Source organism: Mustela nivalis, assembly GCF_964662115.1.
Source record: "Mustela nivalis genome assembly, chromosome: 6".
Classification (NCBI taxonomy): Eukaryota; Metazoa; Chordata; class Mammalia; order Carnivora; family Mustelidae; genus Mustela; species Mustela nivalis.
Genome location: NC_139025.1, coordinates 142,286,320 through 142,313,074, shown reverse-complemented (window position 1 = coordinate 142,313,074; position 26,755 = coordinate 142,286,320). Strand labels below are relative to the sequence as shown.

At 42.5% G+C, this 26,755-nt stretch overlaps 3 long non-coding RNA genes and 1 pseudogene across 5 annotated transcripts in view; all 4 read right to left on the bottom strand.

Moving 5' to 3' along the window:
* The window catches only part of LOC309867662, a 49,100-nt gene extending 35,009 nt beyond the window's left edge, over nucleotides 1–14,091 (bottom strand). Inside the window, exons 1-2 of one of the 2 annotated variants that reach the window (XR_014313293.1) lie at nucleotides 13,879–14,091; nucleotides 10,987–11,090 (exon numbers count right to left, since the gene is read on the bottom strand). This is a non-coding gene — a long non-coding RNA (uncharacterized lncRNA). The remainder of the gene's footprint in view (nucleotides 1–10,986; nucleotides 11,091–13,878) is intronic. The other variant, XR_014313294.1, reaches the window with a different exon arrangement.
* Nucleotides 1–26,755, bottom strand: part of LOC309867661 — a 743,341-nt gene that overhangs the window by 332,973 nt on the left and 383,613 nt on the right. The gene's annotated exons all lie outside the window — the stretch shown is intronic.
* The window catches only part of LOC309867660 (myocyte-specific enhancer factor 2A-like), a 396,028-nt pseudogene that overhangs the window by 145,775 nt on the left and 223,498 nt on the right, over nucleotides 1–26,755 (bottom strand). The gene's annotated exons all lie outside the window — the stretch shown is intronic.
* LOC309867663 overlaps nucleotides 1–26,755 on the bottom strand; it is a 239,157-nt gene that overhangs the window by 89,919 nt on the left and 122,483 nt on the right. The gene's annotated exons all lie outside the window — the stretch shown is intronic.

The following is a 26,755-nucleotide window of genomic DNA, read 5'->3' as shown; positions in this document are numbered from 1 at the left end:
TCACACCTGACATTCAGCATGGCCTTCATGATCAAAACTGTCCCATGAGTTGGTTTATTTGGACTCTCCTATCCACTCCCATCCCCCCACAATAATTAAGTCCTCTAAGGAGAGGAGATGGTATTTGCCCAGTTCACCCCTGCACTTCAGCACCCAGAACAGTACCTGGCACACAGTGGTTGAGTTTGGATTGAATGAATGAATGAACTCATTCAGAGGGCAATTCAGTCTACTACAATCCTACAATCCTGGCTCATCAGAACTCTGAGCCTGCATAGAGACCAGCACCTCCCAACAACCTAAAAAGTTTCACAATTGGTGAGCTTTCCCATAAATGCTTCATCATTGAATAACTATTGATGGGCAATCTACGGATTGCTCTCTGATAAGGTGTGGGAGCAGCTTCGTGCACTGGGTCCAGCGCATCACATCAATAATGATGACACAGCCTTCCTAGAGGTCTGAGTGTAACCTGCTGTGGACAGAACTCATTTCTCTGCCCACGCCTCCCATCTGGATTTCCCCAAAACATTTCATCAGTAGAATGATCTACTTTTCTTATCACCTTTATAAAATCACGGTCAACAAGTTGCCAGAGAAGTCCTTGCACTCCAGCATAGAAGAAGGCCACCAAACTGGGGGGTCTCAGAAACTATCCACCAAGGGCCGAGGGGTCCTCGACCCGGGCATGACTGCAAGCCTATGAGGCCAGCCACGCTTCCCTCCTCCCATCAACATTTGGATTTCAATAAGCTGAGATCCTTTTCCAGTCTTGAGACAGCAGGTGTCCCAACAGGAGAAAAGGCAACAGATGAGGTCTCCAAGGCGCACACCTGAGGAACGGAAGGACACGTGCTCAGTCACCTCCAAAAGAATCCAAACATCTGAAGCAAACGTGGAAAACTGCCACAGGTGAACCAAAACGAGTCAGAGACATGCACAGCCAAGACTTTCCTCATCTATGATTGAAGGAAGATTTTTAAAATGCAGATGAAAGGGTATTTCCTACAGTCATGTGAAGGACGGTTTATTTGAAGACTGTACCTCTCAGCCTGTTAGTGATGCATTAGAGTGACATCTGTCCAGATCATTGAACTTTCTGTGTCTATACCTGAAGGGGTGACTCACTATCGCAAGGCAGTCAGCACGCCCTAGCATTTATGTGGCGTTCCGTTACAAATGAAATCAAATGGAAAGGTAAAGAACACTATTATCAATATTAAAACCATCTATCTTTTAAAAAGGTTATATCGATCCCCCCCCCCCCGCTTCTCAGATTCCATCAATGCCAGTGCCAGCTCGGTGAAGTGGACACGATCCTATGACAGCTTCAGTTGGTAATTCCCAAATGAAATTCCCCAATGTTCTACAGTCTCGCAGGGCATGCACTCTGCAACTCATGTCATAGACTGTCAGCTACAAAAAGGCTGGGAGCGATCCCAAAACCTCCAAAACAAATCTCCCCACTGAGCTAAAATGCTGCAAATGAGGTTTTAAATAGGATGGAATCGCTAGGTTCTGTTAGGACCAGTGAACGTGACACATGGTAGTTCTTCAAAGCTAATACGAGCCTCTCACCATCAAAGCCTCATTTTACTGATGGAAAAACAGAGGCACAGAAGGCTTAAGTTACTTGCCCAACGTCACACACTGAAAATGCTGCAGAGCCACCTGTGAGCCTAGCGTCCCAGCTGTATGTCCTTGTTCTTTGTGACACTTTGTCCCTCTGTCTTTTTCACCTAACTCCTGCTCAGCGTCAACATTCCTGAAAGGGCCAGCACTGTGAAGAAACTATCACAAAAACTGCACAAGGTCATGCAGTAGGAGAGGAACATAGAGCGCCAATCTTGGGCACCTGGGTGGCTCAGTGGGTTAAGCGTCCAACTCTGTTTCAGCTCAGGTCATGGTCCCGGGTCATGGGATGGAGTCCCCCATGGGGCTCTGCACTGAGGGTAGAGTCTGCTGAGCTCCTTCCACTTACTCTAGTTTGCAAGCTTTCTCTAAAAAATGAAAACTTTGGAAAAAAAAAATCCCAATGACTCCCGGCGACCTCTACAAGACTTTGAGGGTCACTTACTCACCAGCCTTCCAGATTCAAGTCACATTTTCCCTCCACTTCTCGGTCCAAACAGAACTTGCCTATCTTTACAATCCTCTCTGCTCCCAAGAGGGTTCCTCTAATCACCTTTTTAGGAAGATCTATCTTGACTCTCCAAGGAGATGTGCATTTTGAAATCAGAAACTGCTTCTGTTTTCCCTGTTGTTCCATTTAAACATGAAATCCTTAGCTAATCAATACTTTTTTTTTTCCCTTCTCTTTTTCAGCCATCAGAAATGTAGGCTGTGAACCCAATGAAACCATTTGGTGTCACCTTCCAAAGTCAAACTTCCAAGGTATTAATTCATCCACATATAATTAGGAAACACTGTCTGGTTTCCCTGAGGAGTGGCTGGGCTTTCATCAAATTATACTATAATCACCAAGAAAATGCTAAATTCAGCACACGATCAATGTGTGCATGTCCAGTATCAGCTTTCTAATGTCAAGACTTACTTAAAAATGCAAAAGGGAAAAAATACCTTAAACGTGAAAGGAAAAAAACTAAAGGAAAAAAAGGAAGAGATAGTGTCTCAACTCGAAAGATAAGAACCTCCACTGGGGTAAAATGGACTGAATTTAGATAATTTTTATTGCTCCCTCAAATGTGTCTCAAAAAAGAAAAAAATCTGTCTCCAGTTAATTTTTGAACTGAAATTATGCAATTTAGTACCAGGTCCTACTCCTGCTTTCTGCCCTCTCTCTTCTCATTCTTCTGGTTAAAAGGCAACATAAAGCCAAACACCAACAGTGAAGAGGCGTCTGATCCCTGGAGAAAAGCTGCCTTAACATGGTTGGCACTCAGTTCTCCAAAGTGTGGATACGGCGAAGGATAAGAGTCTCATGTCTGAGGAGGAGTTTGTTTAAGTGACATTTAAAGACTACAGAAAAAGGCCTGTTATCCCAGCATCAAATTGGCCCTGGCAATGTTTTGTCAAGGTATGCCTTTAGGAAATTGTAATTGTGCAGAGAGGCACGCAGTGAGAAGTGACTCAGCCCAGACTAGAGGTCTCCATAAGGGAACCACTAGTATATTTCTAGTGCTTATTAACAGAAAACAAATGTACTGATGCAGAAGCACATAGTGTGAATATATGTGTGTGTGTAAAGAGGTCCTGCTCTACACTATTCCATTCGTGCTTTCTATGTAATCTTAAAAGCAGCTGTAAGGGTGAGTGGCTCAGTCAGTTAAGCAGCTGCCTTCGGCTCAGGTCATGATCCCAGTGTCCTAGGATCGAGTCCCATCAGGCTCCTTGCTTAGGGGGGAGCCTGCTTCTCCCTCTGTCTCTGCCTGTCTGTGCTTGCTCAATCTCTCTCTCTGTCAAATAAATAAATAAAATCTTAAAAAAAAAAAGCAGCTGTAAAATCAATGATTTTTAAGCACTAAGACAGCTCTCAACCAGAGCCACTAGAGAAAAAATAACAATAAAACAACAAAAAAAATCTCATAGCAAGGGCTGGTTTTCAATCCGGCTAGACCGAGGCTACAAACTACAAACCAGAGACACTACCAAAATTATACCAACAAGACAGCCAGAACTGCTCAGCAAAATTTACATTAAAAATAGTTTAACAACAACAAACTCATCATTCATTGCATACCATGAAAGAAACGACTTCCTTTTTTTTTTAAAAGATGTATTTATTTGGGGGGGGTGTGAATGGGGTGTGGGGCAAAAGGGGAGAATCTCAAACCAACTTCCCTCTGAGTGGGGAGCCCCAACATGGGGCTCGATCTCATGACGCTAAGATCATGACCTGAGCTGAAACCACAAGTCAGACACTTAACTGACTGAGCTATCCAGGCGCCCCTGAAAGAAACTGACTTCTAATTGGAATGGATAGAGACAACACTGATGAGGGCTTTATTCAAAGGCCCATGAAGTTATGATGGGTAGGACATGAGGACAGATGCTGGGCCATTTTGGACATATCCTGCTGCTTCCCATAGACACCACATCAGCCTCAACAGAAAGGTAAAATGCAGTCCTAAAGGAAGTGTAATGAATAGAGCTTGAAATATGTATTCTCAATTTCCTTCTGTGTTCTCAGTGAACAGACTATCTAGATTAAAGAAAGGTTCCCAAGAGGTACCTCAGAAGTCCCCATGGGGATAAGCAGAACATTCAGCAGAAGTTAACTCTTAGCTTCTCCAAGATCACATCAACCAGAATACCAACCCCATCTGTACACTGTGGACCCTTAAAAGATCTCATTTGTTCTTGATATTTGTAAATGAATGAACAGCAAGAGAGCACTCAGATACAATCAACAGCACCACAAGAATTTCATCTGGATTTTAAAATGTCAACATCTGTATCTCTTTAAAAGCTGACATCAGTTTAAAAAACAAAAACAAAAAAAACACACAGTTAAGTTGTTCTCTTGGGGTTGTACTCATGTGGAACGAGCCATGAGTTTTACAATTACTGACTGCTTGCTTTGCTACACAAATTTATTATAACAATTTCGTGTTTTAAATTCTCACTTGGGTCAGATAGGAAAGAGAGACCTTCTCAGAGCATCTAGTTTCATGTATTCACAAGCTTCTGGCAGAAAATTGTTCTAACGTGATGTGTTTATCAAGATCCTGCCAAATCCATCTCCAGAATAGGGGTTAGCAGGAATCCAAAGCTTTATCGATATGGCTTTTAAAGTAGCCTCTGCGGTGAAGGGTTTCAACTCTGCATTCAGCCTGGGAAAGCACAGAACAGCTGCTTCCAAATCCATGAACCAAAGAAATACCCGGCATTTTAGCTGTCATGAGTCTTGGAGACTCCCTAGTTTGGGGGCTAAACCACACCACCAGAAAATAAGTCAGAACGGAGTTGTTAAAATAGCCCAGGCTTAGGATGGAATAGTGGGGGGTGGGGGTTGGAAGTAAAATTCCATCCAATGGGCTGACCCTGTACAACTCACATGGCTTCTCTGGGTCTCAGTGCTCTCTTCTATAAAATGGGTATGACTCCTATCCAGCACGGTTCCTGAGAATAAGAGGATGCTGCTACCTAGCAGAACCTCCATAATCCCAGTAGTGGGCACGTGACATGAAATATATGCCAGCTGAATCCACATGCCCTATAAACCAGGGAAAACAAAAAGCTTCTTCCACCAAAAGAGAAAAACATCCATGAAAAGGCACATATTGGCAAGGAACACAAAAACTAAGCACTCAATTATTGATTTATAATCTTGAGCTCACGGTGACAAAGGCAGAAGTGGACACAAAGCCGGAAGTTGAAAAGGAAGTTGTTAACAAAGCAAGTAAATGCCAATTGGTTATTAATGAGCAGGGCGGCACCAACCTGTTCAAACTTTTTCTTTTTAATCACATAAAGAGTTTATGATGTTTAGAAACAATGTATCATGTACCTTCTCAGGTCTGCCATGTCTTCTGGTTCAAATATTAACAGAGTTTGAAACTTCCTGAGAACCTTCTTTCTCATCCCTTGCTGAAGCCAAACGTTTCTGTGCCAGCACAAATCAAATAGATTTAAGAGAAAGAAAGAAACATCAGAGAAATTCTGCCTGTTTAGGCAGGTCTAAAACACTGAAAGCGACTTCCGCCAAAGATTCTTATAATATCCAAAACACTCGACTATGTAACAAAGTGCGTGACAACCACAGCAGAGAGGAAGTTAAGTTAGAAGGGTGACACCAGGGGCGCCTGGGTGGCTCAGTCGGTTCAGCGTCTGCCTTCGTCTCAGGTCATGATCCCAGGGTCCCAGGATCGAGCCCCGTGTCAGGCTCCCTGCTCAGCAAGGCATCTGCTTCTCCCTTTCTCTCTGCTCTTTCCCCTGCTCATGCCTGGGTTCCTTCTCTGTCTCTCACACTGTCAAATCAATAAATAAAATCTTTAAAAGAGGGTGACACAAAGACTGGGAGAAGATGGAGACAGTTCATTAACAGACAAGAATTCTCACTCAAGTGAGACACATTGCCAGAGGACAAACGGCGACAGACTCATTCACCAGACAGACTGACCAGGGGAAGGTAAGCAAGCCTGCGGCACCACTGGACCCCACCTCATTCAGGAAAGAGCAACAGGAGGTGGAAGCACTGACCCCCAAGGCCATTTTCAGACTAGAAACCTATATATGTAATAATTATGTGATGTTTTACACTTCGTAAGACTGTTAATCATAATGATATTGGTTATATACAATTACACTATATACATTATACACATTATATATATTATATATATTCATTATAATGTATATATATATTATATGACATTACATAATAATATAGTATCCTTTTCTAAGAAGTTCTCAAACTAAACACCAACATCTTTCCCAATAGCCCCCTCCCCACTACCACCCAAAACACAAATTATCATACAATCATCACAATCATTATTTTTACTTGTTTCTGGTTTGAGTGGGGTTTGCTTCATTTTTGTACCATCCCCTCAGTCACCTCTTGGCTCTGAACGTGGGGACAGTCATGCAGATAAGTTTAGTACTTTCTTTTCTAGGTTTCCTGACCAGATCACAACCTCTCGTGAATATGTCTTTTGTATGTATGTATGTATGTATGTATGTATTTATTTATTTGTCGGGGAGAGACAGAGCACAAGGAGGCAGAATGGTAGGCAGGTGCAGAGAAAGAAGTAGGCCCCCTGCTGAGCAAGGAGCTGGATGCAGGACTCAATTCCAGACCCTGAGATCATGACCTGAGCTGAAGGCAGTGGCTTAACCCACTGAACCACGCAGGCGCCCCCCCATGTCTGACTTTTAATGGACAAAGTTGATCATAAACTTTCAGTTCCTCAAAAGCATCCATCCAGCAAATTCTGAAAACCTGTTTGTTCTTTCCAAATGTTGCTTCATGCTACAGAGTGATCCCTGCCCACCGCTGGCTCACTCCAGCTGCCCAGTCCTACTAAGTGCAAGCAGCCCAGCCCCTCACCGCTTGGCTCCCATGGCACCTTGCCCCTTATCCTTAGCAAACAGCACACTTTCTTGCAGGTATCTGTAAAACTGTCCGACTTCCCATCTTGGCTGTAAGCTCTCAGGGGACAGGGAGATGATTCACAACTAAAACTCCATATAATGCATGCTCAATTAATAGTTTTTTGGACAAAGGAACATGTATTTATTTATTTCAGCCACTTTCTTTTTTTTTCGTTTTTTTTTAAATAAAAATATATTTTTATCCCCAGGACTACAGGTCTGTGAATTGCCAGGTTTACACACTTCACAGCACTCACCATAGCACATACCCTCCCTTATGTCCATAACCCCACCCCCCTCTCCCAATCCCCCTCCCCCCAGCAACCCTCAGTTTGTTTTGTAAGATTAAGTGTCCCTTATGGTTTGTCTCCCTCCCAATCCCATCTTGTTTCATTTATTCAGCCACTTTCTAACACAATTTTTAAACAAGCTTTCGACTCAACTCTGAGCACCTACGGAAACCTAACATTCTACACAAAAATTAATTTTGTAGTATTCGTATCTGCAGTGCCTACAAAACAGCACTGGCTGATCTGTATGAGCTACAAAATGATCCAGATAGTTAATTTATAATAAATATGATATACAATAAATACAACTATTTATGATAGATATTTATAGTGAGTATTTTTTTTAAGATTTTTATTTATTTATTTGACAGACACAGATCACAAGGAGGCAGAGAGGCAGGCAGCGGGGAGGGTGGTTGTGGAAGCAGGCCCCCTGCCGAGCAGAGAGCCCAATATGGGGCTCCATCCCAGGACCCTGGGATCATGACAAGAGCCGAAGGCAGAAGCCTCAAGCCACTGAGCCAGGCACCTGTATAGTGAGTACCTTTAACAAGAGAAAATAACCCATTAAGAGGACAGATGGCGGGCGCCTGAGTGGCTCAGTGGGTTAAACCGCTGCCTTCAGCTCAGGTCATGATCTCAGGGTCCTGGGATCGAGTCCTGCATCGGGCTCTCTGCTCAGCAGGCAGCCTGCTTACCTCTCTCTCTGCCTGCCTCTCCATCTACTTGTGATCTCTCTCTGTCAAATAAATAAATAAAATCTTTAAAAAAAAAAAAAGAGGACAGATGGCAAGCATTTTACCTTAAGACAATTATATGAGCTGAAACGCTGCAAATGAGCTTTCAATGAGCCCCTTGCCCCTCTGCTCCGGCCAGCCCTTGTTTGCTGTTCCACATTGCCACCCTCCTCCCATGGGCCAGATAGCAGGCTATCAATCATGCAAAAGGGCCAGAGAATTTATCTCCACCCTCTCAAGAAAAAGTGGAAGTAGACTCTTTTCACCTTTTCCATCAAAGGACTTCGAATCTGTGCCTACCCTGCCAATGCCAGGGGAAATGCCCGTGTTTCCTTTGTGAACTGCTTCTCGCTTCCACCCTCTCCTTGGGAGATGGCATCATTCATTTGTTGATATTACTCAACCTGCTGAATTATTCAGTTGGGTTCTCTGCTGCATTATTCAATGTACCCAAACCTCTACCTTGGAGTCATGCGGACATTTCAAACTCACAATGTCCACAAAACTCATTTTTATTTGTTCAAAACAACTCCATCCTGACTTGTGGTCCTAGCACCAACACAGGGGCCCAAGGCACAAACCCTGACCCACAACCTCCTACAACCCCCTATCACCTACGCAATCTCCCAGATCATCTCTTAAACCCTCACACACCTCTGCTTCCCAGTTGCCTTAAGCCAAGCCCTACAGCCTCTCTCCTGAACTAAGATAAGTTCTTAACTCCTTTCCAGATGACTCATTGTGGGAAGTAGGGCATCTGGCTCCATTCAGCCATAGCACAGCGGGTAAGTTTGTCCTCAGGACTCTGTAAAAATCACATCTGTCCAGCCACCACTGTATCTTCTTCCGGTGCCTGACATTAAGACTCAGCACAACCAGGCAGGCGACAAATGACTATGTGAATGCATGAAGGCATGGCTGAGACAGCCAGCACTCCCAGAATTAAGTTCTGCTGCCTGCCCTGCACTCAAATTAACGTTTGTCTCAATATCTGCGTGCAGAGAAGCGAAGGCTCAGTAACCTGAGGTCCACACCCAAAGGCAAACCACCATTTGGCACACTCACACATGTCCTCACATCTATACCTGTGTCTTTTTTTTTTTAAAGATCTTATTTATTTATTTGACAGACAAAGATCACAAGTAGGCAGAGAAGCAGACAGAGAGAGGAGGAAGCAGGCTCCCAGTTGAGCAGAAAGCCCGATGTGGGGCTCCATCCCAGGACCCTGGGATGGTGACCTGAGCTGAAGGCAGGGCTTTAACCCACTGAGCTACCCAGGTACCCCACCTGTGTTCTATTTCATGCCTCCTGAAATGATGGAGGTATTCCATGACAAAATATAGAGAGTTGTGGAGAACAATCGTTTTCAGAAAGAAAAAAAATGTGAAAATACAAAGCATAGCTCTTCTAGGTACCTTCCAGGACCTCATAGACAAACACACCATCATCTTCAAGATATCTGTGTCCTGGACAGGGAGCTGGGCTTTAGAAGAAAGTCCCCATGCCCATACCCAGAAGAAACCCACATTACAAAACAAGGCTACCTTCTACCCATGGAGGGAATGCACATGAGCCCATCACCATACCAGGGAAGGAGGAAACATCCATGTTGCTCAATTACGTATATGCACTTGTGTCCATTTGCTTTCGAAACTTTAGAAATTTCCCCAAGGACGGAATGACAAAATGGTACCTATCTCATCTGGCGATTTGTCCCTAAAGGAAAAGCTGTTAAACCCACATGGTCAGCAAATGACAATGATTGTTAAAAAGGGCCAGTCCACGTAGTCTCAAGTCTCCCTTCCAGCCTCCCCTACAAGACCCACACGCAACAAAGACACAGATGAAAACTATCCCAGGCAGAAGAGAGGGAAAGTGCCGGAATCCTGGCTGAAATGCTTTCCAGCTGTGTGCCGGGGGACACTCCCCTTGTCTCCTTGGGCTGCAGTTTTCTCACATTCAATGTAAGTGACAACAGCCCTGCTTTGTGGGGTTATGTTCATGATTAAAAGAGTTCCTATTTCTTAGCACAACGCCCGAGTACAGTCCAGGTACTCCAAAAATGACAGTGACCGTAACATAAATGATACTCATATCACAGTCACAGCATATTAGCATTGGCATGAATCCCACTCCCCTCTTACCATCTCCACAGGGGAGTCTATGCCCAACCAGTTCCGTGAAATACCAAGAGCACCGGGTCTCAAACTTTAGCACGCACCGCAGTCATCAGGAGGGCTTCTCAAAATGCAGATCACTATGCCCCAGACACAGAGTTTCCAATGCAGAGGGTCTGGGATGGGGGCTGAGAACATGCATCTCTAGTAAGTTAAAACCAGTTGTATGGGTGCAGCTGGTCTGAAAGGACATGCGGAGAACCCCTGACCAAAGGGGCCTCACTGCATCCATGGAGGAGAGTACGGGGGTCCGAACCTCTGGCTGTCTCCAGCCCTCCACCCACCTAGAATGCCCTCCCTGGACTCTTCCATCTTGGTAACTCCACCAACAATTCCAAATTCAGCTCAAGCCATCAGGAGCCCCCCAGGCTCCAGGCCAGCCCCTAGGACCCTGTGCTGTCAGAGTGAAATCAGCTCCATGAGGGTAGGAGCTCCCTGGTAAATAGGACCTTGCCATAGTCCGTGCCTGGGACATAGAGAAGCCTCCATTAACGATGAGTGGTAGAATGAGCACTGAGAGAGCCAATAGCCAAAGGCCTCCCTGGAGAGCCAAGCAAAAAGTAGGTCCTAAAAGTCAGCTCTGAGCCTTACCTCCAGGCTGTTTACTAGATATGAAATGCCCTGAGTCCCCAATAAGCTGAGTATCCCTCCCACCCCAGCGACCAGCCTTCATCCTGCTCAGTGAACCATGAGTCCTTTGCCTACAACCACAGTTGGCCCTCTTACTTTTTGATGGTAATGGCGCTTCAGCTTCCGGCCTCTCGCTGGCAGAGGTCCCTATGAGGGCTACAGGCTGCTAGGAGATGCTCAGTGTTCTCAGGGAGAGAGGGCTGCAATCAGGAAGCATTTTTATGTAAGCATTTCTGGTAAATTGCCCAAAGTTCTCAGCTGAAAGAGAAAGAAACTTCCAGCAAATGGTGATCATATCTTTTTCCATTCTAAATAAGCATTCACTTTCATAACTAATTTTACATTATTTTTTTAAAGATCCCCAAGTCATTTGCCTTTCAGGTGTCACAAAATCTAGATCTGCCCACTTCACATCTCATGCATACTCTGCTCCTTGGCCCTTTTGGTCTTCTGGAAAGTTCTCTAATTCATCACTCTTGGCCCCTCCATTAGAGAATCTTAACCAAGCCAAGCACACATCTACAAACACATTCTAGTCAGGATTTCAAATATTCCTAGAGAGGAGTTCAAGGTGCGTTGTTGATTTCACTGTCAAATGAAAACAAAAATAAAAATTGTGCCAAGCACAACTTGGGCAGAATATAGCCTATGTGATCCTCCCAACACAGGCAAAGACTCTCTTCCCCACCTCACCCCCCAAAAAGACACTTATTTTCAACACCTTAAGATAATTTAATTACAAAACCCCTCAATATCTCTGTATAATTACTAACAATGATAAGGAAGAGTTTAAGAAAGCAAGTGCTCTCCGTGTCGGGAATATTATTTAAAATTCTAAGGACTAGGGATAACTGGGTGGCTCAGTCGGTTAAGCGGCTGCCTTCAGCTCAGATCGTGATCCCAGGGTCATGGGATCGAGTCTGACATCAGGCTCCTTGCTCGGCAGGGCACCTGCTTCTCTCTCTGCCTGCCACTCTGCCTGCTGTGCTCTCTCTCTCTCTGACAAACAAATAAATAAAAACTTCTAAAAATTTTTTTTAAAAGTCTAAGGACTATTTTCATTCTCATCTACAGCCTAGTAACTGCAGTTTGAAAATCACTTTCATGGTTTACATTTACATTATTAAATGTAAATGTATTAAATTTTATTTATTATAACATATTAAAATTATTACATTATTTTCATTCTCATCTACAGCCTAATAATTGCAGTTTGAAAATCACTTTCGTGGTTGACAGGAATTTGAAGAAATTACAAGTTGTAATGGATCATTCACTCAAAGGCTAAACTGGAAATATTAGGATTCCTTCCCACATAAGTGCACGGCAGTACTCTCTACACTTCTAGAGATAAATTTAAGGAAAAACAGATACACCTTTTAAAATAAATGTTACATATATTCATATATGATTATAGATTTAAACACACACACACACACACACACAAAGTCCTCTCTAGGTGAAAACAGTGATTTCTATTCTTCTAAAAGATATGGAATCAAGCTGACCTGTGTTAAAGGATATGACTAATAAGAAAATTAACTGTTACTTCAATGTGTAATCCACAAGGAATACCTACAAAGTTTTACCATATTTGTCCCTCTTGGACATATTTGGTCCTTAAAAATATGTTAACAAAGACGCATAATAAACTTTGTATTTTAAAAACTGCCGTTCATCTTCTTGGCCCAGACTGGTTATAGTTTAACCACACAAAGAGACTGAAAGCAATACTCATGTATTCATAACGGTCACTGCAACTGACGGATTGTTTTAGGAAAATAAATTTGAATTATTTTCCATTAAATCTGTCAGACTTACACTAAATATCCGAGAACCATGGAATAGTGAAAAAGCATGGGTTTTGCATTCAGAAATATCCCCCTTGGCTCTCAGGTCCACTAATTACTTTCAACAAACTGCTAGATTCCTCCTTGCCTGGGTTTCTCACCTGAAAAGGGGGAATAATATCTACCTTGTGTATTTTACACAACAAGATAAAGTGCCCAATAACCTTATTTTGAGGATGGTTTTTCATAATCCTTGTCAGCTGGGATGTCAGACTTCTTCAAAGATTTGCATTCTCCCTGCATTTAAACGCTTAGTACCAGAGATTTAAGAAATGCAGGCCCAAGGCCCTGCTCTTTCTGAGCACCCAGCTGCGCAGATGAAGGCCCTAAATGGCCCCTGTGTATCAACACCTGTGCTACCAAAGGGCACGCCAACCTGGCTCTCACAAAGGTTCCTCCTTAAAAGACATACAACAAATACGTGCTGAATTAAATGCTGCTGACCCAAGCGAAAATGGATGCTAATAGGAATCATAACCCGTAGACCTGTTTGCCACTCAGTGCGTTGGGAAGCAGGTTTTTTTAAAGTTCCAAGGTTCACCTGGAAGCTGCTTGGTAACTCTTAAGTCACTCCTGTCAATGTCACTTCCAGTCCGCACTTGGTAAGTACCTACCTACACGCCGCTGAAACCTTCAGACACCGCACAGAATTTCCTTCAGACGTTCTAACCCGTTTATGGAAACCCAACCATGACTAAAAGCCTTCGGCGCCCCATTTGCTTGACAGATGGACCGCGCGCTGAGGAACTCACTGCGGAAGCAATCGCCTCTCAAGTTCACCACCACCATCACCGTATTGGGTTTTTTGGTTTTCTGGTATTTTTGTTTTTAATGTGCAAGACTCGAACCCCCACACAATTATCCTAAGGCTTTCTTCTCCTGGGCAGCTGCGCCAATGCCTGCGCTGGCAACCAGAGTTGAACCTCCGGGTCTCCACGAAGGGAGCGCAGGAAATCCCACACAAACGAGGGGCTCCGCAGAAAGAGCCCAGGCGGTGGCGGTGACTAACTCCACTGCGCCCCGAGGGGACCAACGGTGTGTCCTTTAAAAAGCCACGAATTCCTGGGGCAAGCCGCCTGCCCTTCCTGCGCTCTCCGGGACTGCCCCCCTCGGATTTCTGCCTCCCTCCTTCGCACACCTTATTCCGGAAGCCGCGGCTCCCGGGAAGGAGCTCCGCTGAATTCCCAGCCCGAACCCTCAGGGTCCCCAACGCCTCACCTCGGTGGCGAGCAGGCGCCCGCCCCGGAAGAGAGCCGGCGGCTGCCCCCGCGTCCCCGCCGGGCGCGCTGCCAGGTAAGCCCGACCCCGCCCTCACCTGTCCGAGGCCGCGTCCCGGGGGCTGCCCAGGAGCCGGCGCGCCCCTCACCTGCCGGGACCTGCTGCGGCCGTCGGTCGCACGCGCAGAAACCGCCGGGACGCGCCGGGGGCGGGGGCACGTCTCGCGCAGTCCGACTTCCTAGACCCCCGCCCGCCAGCCCCGCCTCCAGGGGGCGGAAGCGGCCGCGCCTCACCTTGGAGCGACCGCCCCCCCCCCCCAAGCGCGGTCGCGAGGCGGCCGGGGGCCTCCGCCGCCGGCTGCCCCTGGGCCCCGGCGGGCCGCCGGCGGAGCGAAGAGGAAGAGATCGCTCTTACGCACTGGTCTGGCTTCGCTCGCCAAAAAAGGAAATGCGCCCCAGCAGTCTGTGTTCAAAGTGAGGAAAGAGAACAAGTGTGACTTGCAAACTTGTAATGGCTGAGTAACGTGTCTCCGCGGATACTCAGAGGAGTGCTTGGGGCCATCGCTCCTGAAGGGATCAGTGGGGAGAGCAAGCTGCGTTTTTACCACCCTGACCGGGGCAGGAGGTACCAGGACCAGGCACCCCATTAAGCCCCTGCCATGTTTGCAAGACGGCGGCTCCAAGTTCGGCCACCCAGATGCGCTAAGCTCTTTATTTGCTGAGCCTTGGCTCCTGGTCTGGAGAGATTAGGCCGATTTCCGTGCCCAGTGCGCTGAGTACTCCTACTCAGAGACCCTTAGAGATCCTTGGGTCCCATGACTGGCCCTAAAGCGTTCAGCAAATATTTGCCCTTGGTTCCTTCCCATGAACTTTCTTCCTCCTTCCTCTCCTTTTCCTGCTGTGCTCTTCTTGCACTTTTATTTCCTCTTGATCTCCGCCTGGCGGTTTCTTTTCCCCTCCACCAAGGAGCCCGTGTCTTCTGTGTTCTGAGTCGACCTTGCAAGACACTCGGTGGTTAGGGAGGAAAAGGGCCAGATCCCTGCCTCCAGGAGGTCAGAACTTCACACCCGGCCACCCCCTTGGAAGAGCAGGAATTAGATATAAAAGAGTGTGGGACAGACCTGGCGTTCTATAGGTGATGGGAGTGGGTGGCCTGTCAACTGGAGAATTTAATTGTTATAATTGGTGGTTAAGAGCCTGGGCTCCGAGTCAGAAAGACCTCACCAAGTCCTGCCTTGGCAACTGATGGTATAAACCCAAGAGTTCACTTAATGCCTCTGAATTCCCACTTTGTCTTTAATAAATGGGGATTCAAATAACAGCTATTATATAGATTCTGAGAAATACTTAAGTGTTTTAGGTAAAGTACTTAACCGCAGTGTCCTGGCCCACGGATCCACACTTATGAAGCATTGGCTAATTAGAATAACAGCATGGTAAGAACTGTTGTGGGCCAGGAGAGAGAACATTTAGAACACAAGAGAACTTGGAAACAGAGGTGTAGTCTTCATGCAAAGAAGGCATTCAGTAGTGGCTACCAGTGAATGAACAGAAGGGCTCACCACTCTCCGATTTGGGGGCTCTGCCTACAATACCCGATCCTATTTAATTTTCACAAACCTTTGAAACCGTTCATAATTTCCCTCGTTGAAGATGAGGAAAATTAGCCTCAGAGCCATGAAATCATCGGCCTTGAAGGTATGAAACACGTTCGTAGCAGGCAGAGCAGAGTCACCTGAGCCTAGGGGAATCTGGCTTTTCCCATGGTGGCCCTGCAGGCTGTATCCCCTTCCTCGGGGAGGGAAGGTAATGGGGGAAAAGGGGGACATAAAGGACACTGGAAGAAGGGAAAGAACAGTAAATAGGGAAAGTAACCATAGCATTGAAGGCCACTAATAATACAACAGAATTAAAATAGTAAGTGAACCCACACATAAAAGCTTTTTGCTTCCAACCCCTGCCACAATGGGGTTCCTGTTCTGTGGTTCCTGTAGCTCAACCACAGGCTGAAAATGACTAACAGCATTTTTCAATCATTAAATGCTGCAGAAAGTGAAACATCTGAAGAGACAGAAATCTAAGGTCATACCTCCTCATCTCACCACAATATACTCTTCTGTCAAGCTTCCTTGAAGTTTTTTTTGTTGTTGTTGCTTTTTCTTTCTTTTTTTTTTTTTTCACTTGTTCAAATATATAGCCTGCCTCTTTCTAGTATGTTCCATCCAGGAAATTATATCATTGCTTTAACCAACTTGACTTCATTCTGTAAACACAAGAAGCACTTAGAACAGCTGCTAGACTCACATATGTGGCAGATAAATTCAAAATACACTGTTGTGACATTGAATTTCTTGACATAAGCAAGTCTGAACCAAGTTTTATAGGCACTGTCCATGATGCCATAATGGTGACTTTTCTGAAAAAATAAAATAGAATCTCTTTTCTACTCAGTCTTGCCTTTGTAATTCACATGAACATCAAGATATGTAGCCTTTGAAGAAAGAACTCTATTGAGAATATAACCTTTGAGGCAGGGATTTCTCACTGTCCACATTTAGATTAGACTCTTGCCAGATACAATTGCTCTTCGATGCTAGACAACATATGCTGGGTTGCATGGCGACGTAATAATTTCACCTGTTCTTTTCCATTTGGAATGGCGGATGTGTCTTCTACAGATCCCACGTGCTCCTTTGCCACCGCAGCTGATGTCGCCTGTCATGTATCAGAAGTGCCGCGTGGAGGTATGTTAGCAATGTCGCAGTGCCTGTCTGAATTGCAAGAGTAATTTAAATAGGACAAGTTCGGCAGCTGTAGTCACCTAGGCTCTCTGCCCGTGGAGTTAAAGGAGGTTTTCCTGTCTATAAGTGCAGAGAATCAATCCAGTCCAGCTCTGATCAGAGGACTCAGAGATCATCTTGGGAGGACGAACCCCTTGGGTGCCCCAGAAAAAAGTTTGTGAGCTCTGATAACAGGGACATAAAAGCTTGATACCTAGCATCACTCACATTTGCCTTCATCGGTGCTTCTTGTTATTACTGGGGCAAAAAAAGCTGAAGTAGGAAAACAATTGAGATATAAATACAGAGATCTAGACCTTTCAGGAGGTGAAATCCATGTCGTGGTTAAGGCAAAATTTAATCCACTATCCAAGTGGCCAATGTTTAGTGTGTGCCATAAGGAAGCATATGGACTTTGCTACGTGGCCTTGAGAAAACGGTATTCTTTGTATTGTTCACACGATCCATCTTTGTTATTATATTTGCTCAGTTTGGTTTCTTCCTACCATTTAATTGTCCTGAGAGTTTATAGAAATCATATCCCCTTTTGTTGGTGTAGAGAGACCACACTTAGTGACTCACTCCTAATTCTGTCATTTAACTAACTACATGCTTTCCTGCAGTTGGTCAGAAAAAAAAATTTAAAAAGCAGTGGTTGGTAGGGTTTCAGTTTCTTGAACAAAGGGAGTGGCCCTAACAGAAAAGGAGTCTTCCTTTCTAATTGCTCAGAAGTAAGAATTGTTATAAAATCTTTCTTTGGAAACCAACACCAACAGTTAGTTGTGTTATTAATAATAAGCCTATGTAACAAGTTATTTCAAATATCCAGTCATGTATTTAACACTAGCTAATTAATTGGAAGTGTTCGCACGTAGTAAGTTGCTCAAAGTTACATTTTCATAGACATTATAGTTTTCAAGGGTGAAAATTTTTATGCCCAAGATGAACATTTGGTAATAGTTGCTTTTAGAAAGTTAAAATTATACTCTGGTTTCTCTTCAGATTGCATAAATCTTTTGCCTTTTAAAAAAAGTTAAAATTATTGAAGATGTGGTAGGGTAAATCTTAGAACCTTGGTCCCCCACTTATCAGATAATTAAAGCAGACCCAAACTTACTTTTTTAGGTAAAGCTTAACCTTTCTCAAGAATACTTCATCATCATCAATATTTTATGTCTGGTTTTGAATTCCATCTGGTGAGCTCATGCTTAAGCTTTTCCCCCAGATTAAACCAGAGCAAGAGAGCATTTCAAACAGTACAACATCACTGTGGCCCCACACAGAATCACTTTGTAGGGTTGTTCTCTTGTGTGCTGTCGTTGCCCTAGTTTAAAGCATCTTGGAATTGGTCTTGAGAAATGGATTGTTGAATCTGCACCTGGAATATTGGCCAGGGTTATTGTTCTTAAAATCCTGGTGCTTGTTTTAAGATGATCCAATGTAGAAATTGTTGGTCCTCTCCAGAATGCAAACCTAGGCTCTTCTACACAATGGGTTTGTTTGCATCCCCTGAATTCTGCAAACAGCACAACTGAATTGGTTTTCCTTTCTGATTTGATTACTAGAATGCTCAGAGAGGCCCGCCTCAACAGTGCTTTTTGGTACATTGTTTAACACATTTTTATTTTTCTACCTTTACTGTTTTAAGTCTGAGATGAAACTAAAGGAATTTCCAGAACCAAACTATTGGAATAATAATTTTCTGTGCAATTAGATGTACATTTGTTGACACATTCGCTCACAAAACAATAACATATATTGAGTAGCTCAAGGAGGACCACAGACTAGGATGATCAGGGGCCAGGCTGATGAAATGTATATGTGACTGTCAACAACAACAACAAAAAAAATAGAGACTCCCACACACTGGCCACCTAAAGGCATTCGAATTCATTTATTAACTCTGTTCTGGCCAGACAAGGCAGGTGGCTAGACATCAGGTGGCTGTTCCGGTTCCCTGACCAACAATGTGTCAAGCTCTGAGTAAACACGGTGGGTATACATAAATAAGATTGCTTCTGCCCCCCAGGGGCTCACAGTTTGTTGAAGGGGCAAACCATGGAAACAAATAAGCACAACAGCATGTCAGAAGGATGAGACTAGTTGCAGCACCTGCAGGGTCCAGAAAGTTAAGTACAGAGTCAGGTGCTGGAGCCCAGGCAGGAAATATAGAAGGGAAATAGCAAACACAGTGACTCTGCACAGCCCCAAGGGCTGAGAGAAGAGATCCTCATGACTGAGTCACTGCAAGGAACACGGGCTCAACCAGCAAGAGATCAAGTCAGGAAATGAAGCCAGACCCATCTGGCAATATTTCCAGTTACTCGAGTATTATTACTCAAGTATTATTACTAGAGTAATCAGAAAATTAAAATATAGATACATGGAAAGAAATAATAACACTTTTAGTTGAGGGCATCAACAAATTTGGGACAGGTAGTCTCCAGCCTATATTTCTGAGTGCTGGGACATATAATTTGAATACGTTTTCACTCATTGAGCCTCCAATTACTGGCAGTAATGATACCCTACAAAGAAAATACAGAATCACTAATTAATGGATTGAAAAGTAGTCAGGAAATACATGGGGCTTTATTAAGTGCATAGTAATATTTTCAAGCTGACTTGGTAAACACCAGCTTTACTGATTTTTTTAGGTTTATATTTATAATGACTATTGTATCTTCCTGAGAAAATCTGGGCCCAAAATAGAGAATAAAATAGTAAGAAGTACGACCTTAATGCTAAATGAATTTCTTAATTCCCCGTATATATGTGCTCAACCATTTTTTCTTATTAGGGAACTCCTTATATTGAACTATATTCTCAAAATTTTTACATTCTGCTAAGAGATTATTCTTTAATAAGAAAAATAGCTTGGCTTGGTAGTTGGAACTTCCTGCTAGGCTGATTTGAAAATGAAGAATGGGAGGGATAAAAATCTTTTCAGTGAAATGTAAAATATACTTTAGATTATAAAGAAAAGAGAATTTCTCAGCTGATTCAATGACAGACAAATTTGGTTATGGTTTGAACCTTTTAAATGATCTTTGCACCCACCCTCGAAATGAGTTTGTGACTTTTCTCCTCATTCCTGATGGGTTTTGTGAAACTAGTCCCTACTTGATGAATTTGTAAAATGGAGTTCCACTTCAGTAACTCTCATTCAAAAACCCAAGCCTTGTATATCAAACTGAGTATGGTTTACCACACACACTCAGTGGTAAAACATGATTAGGAATTCCTAAACCTAAGGCAGGAGTTCAAGCTCTATGACCATAGAAGTGATTAAAACACCATGGGCCTTTGTTAAGTGTTGTGTCATTTCTTACAGTCTTACATTTGCTTTATTTCTTACAGGCTCTATATTTCTTCCCCAGGAATAAAAACTAATCACTTTTCTGATTCTCTAAGCAAATCCTAACATGTTATTTCACCTGAACAAACCGTATTTTGGTATATACCATAAATGTCAATTTTGTTAAATTAAAGAGAGCTGCAAATCGAGTCAGAAGGAGTGGCCTCAGAGAAGGAGCGTTGTTTTGTTTGTTTGTTTGTTTTAAGATTTCATTTATTTATTTGATGGAGAGAGACACAGTGAGAGAGGGGACACAAGCAGGGGAAGTGGGAGAGGGAGAAGCAGGCTTCCCGCCAAGTAGGGAGCCTGACTTGTGGCTGGATCCCAGGTCCCTGGGATCATGACCTGAGCTAAAGGCAGACACTACCTTTAGCCACCCAGGTGCCTTGTATTTCAAATGCGTGTCAGGCAGTAGGGGATGTGGGAGTGGCGTAGTTAAGCATCTGACTCTTGGTTTTGGCTCAGGTCATGATCTCAGGATTCAGAGAGCCCCAAGTCAGGATCCCTGCTCAACACAATCTGCTTGAGATTCTCTCTCTCCCTCTGCCCCTCCCCCTGCTTATGTGCTCTCTCTCTTTTTCTCTCTCTCTCAAATAAATAAATAAAATATTTAAAATGCATATAAGATCATTGTGCTGTTTCCTGCTCATGTTTTATACAGCTCTGAAGTATACATTTTAGCAAGGTGTGCTCGAGGAAGCTTGTGTCCCCAACAAGCTGGAAACTTCCATGGTCACTTAATGATGAAACATGATTGGAGAATAAAGGACAGCATTAGCAGCACCATATGAAGTGTGACTGGACTCTAAAGGGCAGAAATTAAAAATGAGAAATTGAGTGATCAATGAACAATATAAAGAAGCAAGCTGAAATTTAAATTGGCAAGGGAAAACTACTATGAACCATCAGGGCAAGAAAATCAAAGTGTGAAGATAAATAATATAGACAATAAGTAAAAGGTGCTCCGTAAAATCAAAGTTCATACTAGGTATAGGAGTAATGTTAGTCAGACAAGAAAATGGATTTTTCTTCCTTGTGATCACATTTATCTTGAGGTATACCTGTCACTACAACTTTTTGAAATGCAGACACACTCTAATGAAGAGATTACTAGCCTAATATTGTGCCTTATCTATTATTCTCTAAAAATAAGAAAGCTCATTAGGTCTTGCCTAGAACTTCAACTCAGGAAGATACCATATGTTCAATGTGACTAAGGAAAGTATAATGATAAGAGAGTTATTTGCAAAAATCAATGCTTTATGTTAATATGCAATATCTCCATAACATGAGTTCAAAACAAAAGTTACAAAGATCTGTCTGTAAGAGTAGCATTTTTTCCCTCGGTATCTTTTCTCTTGTTTTCTCATGTTACATCCTGCTCATGGTTTCCTCTATGTACCTCTTGGTTTCCCATCAGTCCTGACTGATTCTTTCACTCCAAGTGCCTAGATTCATTGTCAGCAAAATGTAGTCAAATTCTATTCCCTCAAGGTCCCAAATACTGTCTCCTCCTAAAAGAATCCCCTCTTTTCTCAAACAGGAGAAATCCCTCCTCCCAAGAACTCTCATATCAATATCCTTGCCAATCTTATAAAGATTTAATCAAGAACAATTGCTTTCGCCTTTATGAAACCATTTTTGGGGTACCTGTCTTGTCTTTCATGCATTCATTTGTTTCGCAAATGTTTCTGGAAAACCTTGATTCAAGCATAAACTAGAATATAAGATTTTTTGTTTGAAATTCATGCATATACCCAATGAGTTATTTACTTACTCTTGATACGTAACAAATTACTTAAAAACTGAATGGCTCAAAGCAGCAAGCATTTATGTTGTCAGAGTTTCTTTTCTTTTTTTTTTTTTTTAAGATTTTATTTATTTATTTGACAGACAGAGATCACAAGTAGGCAGAGAGGCAGGCAGAGAGAGAGGAGGAAGGAGGCTCCCTGCTGAGCAGAGAGCCCAATGAGGGGCTCCATCCCAGGACCCTGGGATCATGACCTGAGCCAAAGGCAGAGGCTTTAACCCACTGAGCCACCCAGGTGCTCTAATGTCAGAATTTCTGTGGAGCAGGAGTCCTGGTGTGGCTAGGATGGATGTATCTGGCTCAGCATCTCACCTGAGGTCTCAGTCATCTCAAGGTTCCAATGGGGCTGGAGAATCTGCTTCAAAACTCACTCAAATGGTTGTTGGGAGACCATAATTCCTCACCATATGAGCTCCTCCATAGGTGGCCCATGCACTCCCATGTTATGGTCACGGTGATCAAAGAGAGAGTGGAAGAGACCCAGATAGAGCCACCATTGTTTTTGTAACTTCATCTTAGAAATGAGATCTTACCACTTCTGCCATATTCTACTTATTAGATGCAAACCAATAAATTCATCACATATTCAGGGAGAGAGGATTACACAAGAACATGAACACCAGGAGGCCAGGGTTATAAATCTAGAGACCTCCTAGCATGCCTAATTACCACACACAGTAAGTGTGTGATGAAGAAAACGTTGAGGGTTCTTGAACCTGTGAGTTTGTGGTTTACATTGAATTTGATTAAAATTTGATTAAAATTTTCAAACATACTTTCTTCATATATTTTATGACCCTGTTTTTTTCAGTTTGAGAACTATATGTATATACAATTAATATAATCATGTATAATACACATATATAGTAATACACACACATATATATGTGAGGCCACTTAAAGTTGTCCCCGGAGTTCACAAATGCTCTGCTCATTTTTTCCCCTTCTTTAGGCTTCTATTTTCCGTGTTTTTCATTCTATGTGGTCAAGTTAATTAATTTCTCCCTCCAATATCTTACCTGCTATTAATCCTATTGAATGGTTTTTTTCAACAGACATTTAATTTTCCAATTTGAAAATTTTGATTTTGGTTCTTTGTGTATCTTTTAGTTTTCCTTTCTGCTCATCCTCTCTTCCACTTTGTTAAATGTAGGGAATTTATTGATATACTGCTTATCTTCCTTCTCTACTAATTCTTGTCATTTGTTTTGCTTCTAGGTTTTTTTTTTTTCTATTCACTCATTATTCCCTACTTGCCATGGGTCATTTTTCCTGCTTCCCTGCCTGCCTTGTCAACCTTGATAAAATGCTATGCAATATAAACTTTATGTTGCTGGGTGCTGAATTTTTTAAATGATTATTCCTTTAAACTTTTGGGATCTTTTTTTCTGAAATGCAGATTAAGTTTGCTTGGAAATAGTTTGCTTCTCTTGAGGGTTGTTTTTAAGCTTTGTTGGGTAGATATGGAACAATCTCTCATCTGGGGTTAAACTCTCTAAGGATCTTAACCCTTGTATTAGGAAATCTTGCCTTACTGTCTTATGGAAACTTGAACTATTTATGGCCCGGCATGAACTTGAGGGACTGTTTCACCTGCATCTTCCAGTGATTCTTTCCTGATCTTGGTGGTTTCCTTGTACACGTGAGCTAATTAGCATTCAGCTCAACACCTGAGGGGAATCCTTTGTAGATTTCTGTATCTCTCCTCTCTTCCTGTCTCTCTGTATGTAGATCTTTCCTCTGTATACTGCTCCCTCAAAGCACACAAATTATGGCTACTTTGGTCTCCCTACTCTTTCCTCAACTAAGAAAAGCCACCGGGCTCTGCTTGGTCTCCCCATCCCCAGGCTGTGGACTGGAAATTCTCCAGAGAGTAAGTTAGGGCAATCACCGACCTTACCTCATTTTTGTCCCTTTTCTCTGGGATCGCAGTACTGTGCTATCGGTTTTCTAATGCCTGAAAACCATTGGCACATATATATTGGTTGTATTTTTTCTCTTTTAGCTGTGGGAGGGTAAAACTAGTTTATTTTATTTCATCATGGCCAGAAGCTGAGTTCACATGCCGTAAATATTTGGATCTCAAACATATAGCCTCTCAGTGACTTGCATAGCATATATTCTCTATGAGAAAAGAAACATACTAAAAATATTTTAATTATAGTAAACTATACAAGGACTCAGGATATCTGAGTTCATAACATAGTTCTTCATTCATCAGATTATAGTGTCATTTTTCAGGCAGTCAATTTTCTGAAGACTGATTGAACCAGAACAAAGGTTCTTAGTATTTTCACCCAAAAAGTTCACTGCATAACTACTGTTTTTGATTTGTTTACAATAAATATCTTGTTGGCAGCTCTGATAAGCTGGTCCAGCCCTCTTACAAAAACTTCATTAGCATGCAGTCAGAGGGCTCATAGCCATGACATCATCAGTATTGATTCTCTGAGTTGATCAATTCTAGTGACTGCAAAGAGGCAGCGACTTAGACCACCTGTGACATGTTATTCTGAGGAACAGTCTACTTGCATTAAGTATAAGCCTTTATGAGCCCAGTGCTTGAATCTTAATCAGTCTTTGCCTCAGTACTAAATAGTACCTTTGCATAAGTAGAGATGATATTTAAAACTTCACACAGGTGCTCGGGGCACCTGAGTGGCTCAGTGGGTTAAGCCTCTGCCTTTACCTTAGGTCATGATGTCAGGGTCCTGGGATTGAGCCCCACATGAGGCTCTCTGCTGAGCTTCCCCCTCTCTCTCTGACTGCCTACTTGTGATCTCTCTCACTGTGTCAAATATATAAAAAAAAATCTTAAAAAAAAAAACTTCACACAGGGCTTACAACTCTGAATATCAACCCAGCAAATTCCCAGGTATCAATGACACTTAGCAAAATTTCTAGGTCAGGACACTGCTCCTCATTCTCTTTGAACTATACCAAGTACATGCTGATTTCTTCCTCAAGGCACTTGGACAAGAACTCATTGCATTCTAGATTCATAGAACCTAAAGCAACTGGGAAGTGAAGTCATCAAGCATGAAGTCACTGAGCAAATTTGCCTTCCAAGGTAACTGGCAAGCTAGCAAAGATATGACTCACGATCCAAAACACCCTTATGCATCTTTCATCTATCAGCCTGACAAAGCTGCAAATGTATTATCAAAAGTTTTCTCTAAAAATGACAGGCTCTCTATATTATACTCCGGTGGGTAATTGCAATATATCGAAGTTATCTTTGACTAACAGTCTTCCCGTGCCTCCCAAATCCAGCTTAGCAGCTCCTGTCCTCTGGTTGACTTCACACTTCGAGAGCCATTTGCAGAACAAATAACATCAGTCATGTGAACTTCCACTTCAAATTAGCTCTCTTTGCTAATTTATCCATCTATTAACTTGTATACTACCCATTAGTATACAAGTTAATAATTCCTTTTTCTGTTTATCCAATGTATCCTATAATCTGAACAACGAAACTTCAAACTTGAGTCTGTAGAAGCTTATATTTGAGTTGTTTTTGGACCCACACTTGGGAAGTAGGATGGCCCTAAGTAGAGCAAAAGCAACAATAAGCTAATAGGCAAATAAAACAAACCTGGTATAGATTATAAGCTCAAGGTCAGCCATTGGTTGTCGGTGACTTAAAGAAAATTAATTTCCCTTCTATGTGAGTTGGAAATACTATCTACAGCCCAAGATTCATTTTTGGTTAATAAATATTTTGAAGGTATCTGAACCAAAGTGGATTCCTAACAAATTGAGTATTTGGATATAGTAGTGATGATAGTGATGATGGTGATAAGGCTCATTCCCTCTAAGTTCCTTAAATTCACTGGGGTTTTTTTTTCAATATTTTTATTATGATAAATTTCAAACATACAACAAACCTGTAAAACCATGAAAACCTGTATATCTACCAGCTAGATTCCATCAGACATTTTGTTACATATCTATACAACTCTGTATCTCTCTCTTCCACCAATCTAAGTTGGGACACATTTCAAAGTAAACTGCAGACATTCTTATACCCCCCCCATGCATACTTCTAATTAGAGTTTCTTTTAGTTTAGCTAGATTTTTTTCTTTCAATATAAATCTTATATATATTCAAATATACAAATCTTAAGTGTAAATTCACTGAGTTTTGATAAATAAGTACATCTGGGCAACCATGATATAAGACATTATCTTCACCCTCCATAATTCCTGTCTCTCTCCAGTTGATGCTTCCCTGTCTTAGACACACACACACACACACATACACGCACAGGTTACTCAGTTCCAGCAGTTTGTCCATCACAAATTAGTTCTGTTTATTCTAGAACTCCAAATAAATTGGATAATATATTTACACTCTGTTGTGTGAAGGGTTCTTTTGGGTTTCATCCATTCTCCTCTGTGTCAGTCATTTGTCCTTTTGTTGCTGAGTTATATTCCGTTATATGACTGATATAAACTGATATGTTTATCCAGTCTGTTGACAGACACCTGACAATTTCCAGTTTGAGGCTGTTATCAATAAAGTTGCTATAAACCTGTTTGAACAGACCTTTTTGTGGACAAAGGTGTTTCTTTATTAGGTCTTTAGTTCATAGGGGTTGGAAGTCTTTCCCTTCTGTTTTATTCCCCAAATACCTACTGTAATGTTGAAAAGAGAAGCTTGAAATGCACATGTGTGTGCAGACACACACACACACACACACACACCCCTAGTAGAAATGGCATTAAAAGTGCAGCCTGAAACAGCATGGAGATTCCTCAAAAAGTTGAAAATAGAGCTACCCTATGACCCAGCAATCACACTAATGGATATTTACCCTAAGATACAAATGCAGTGATCCAAAGGGACA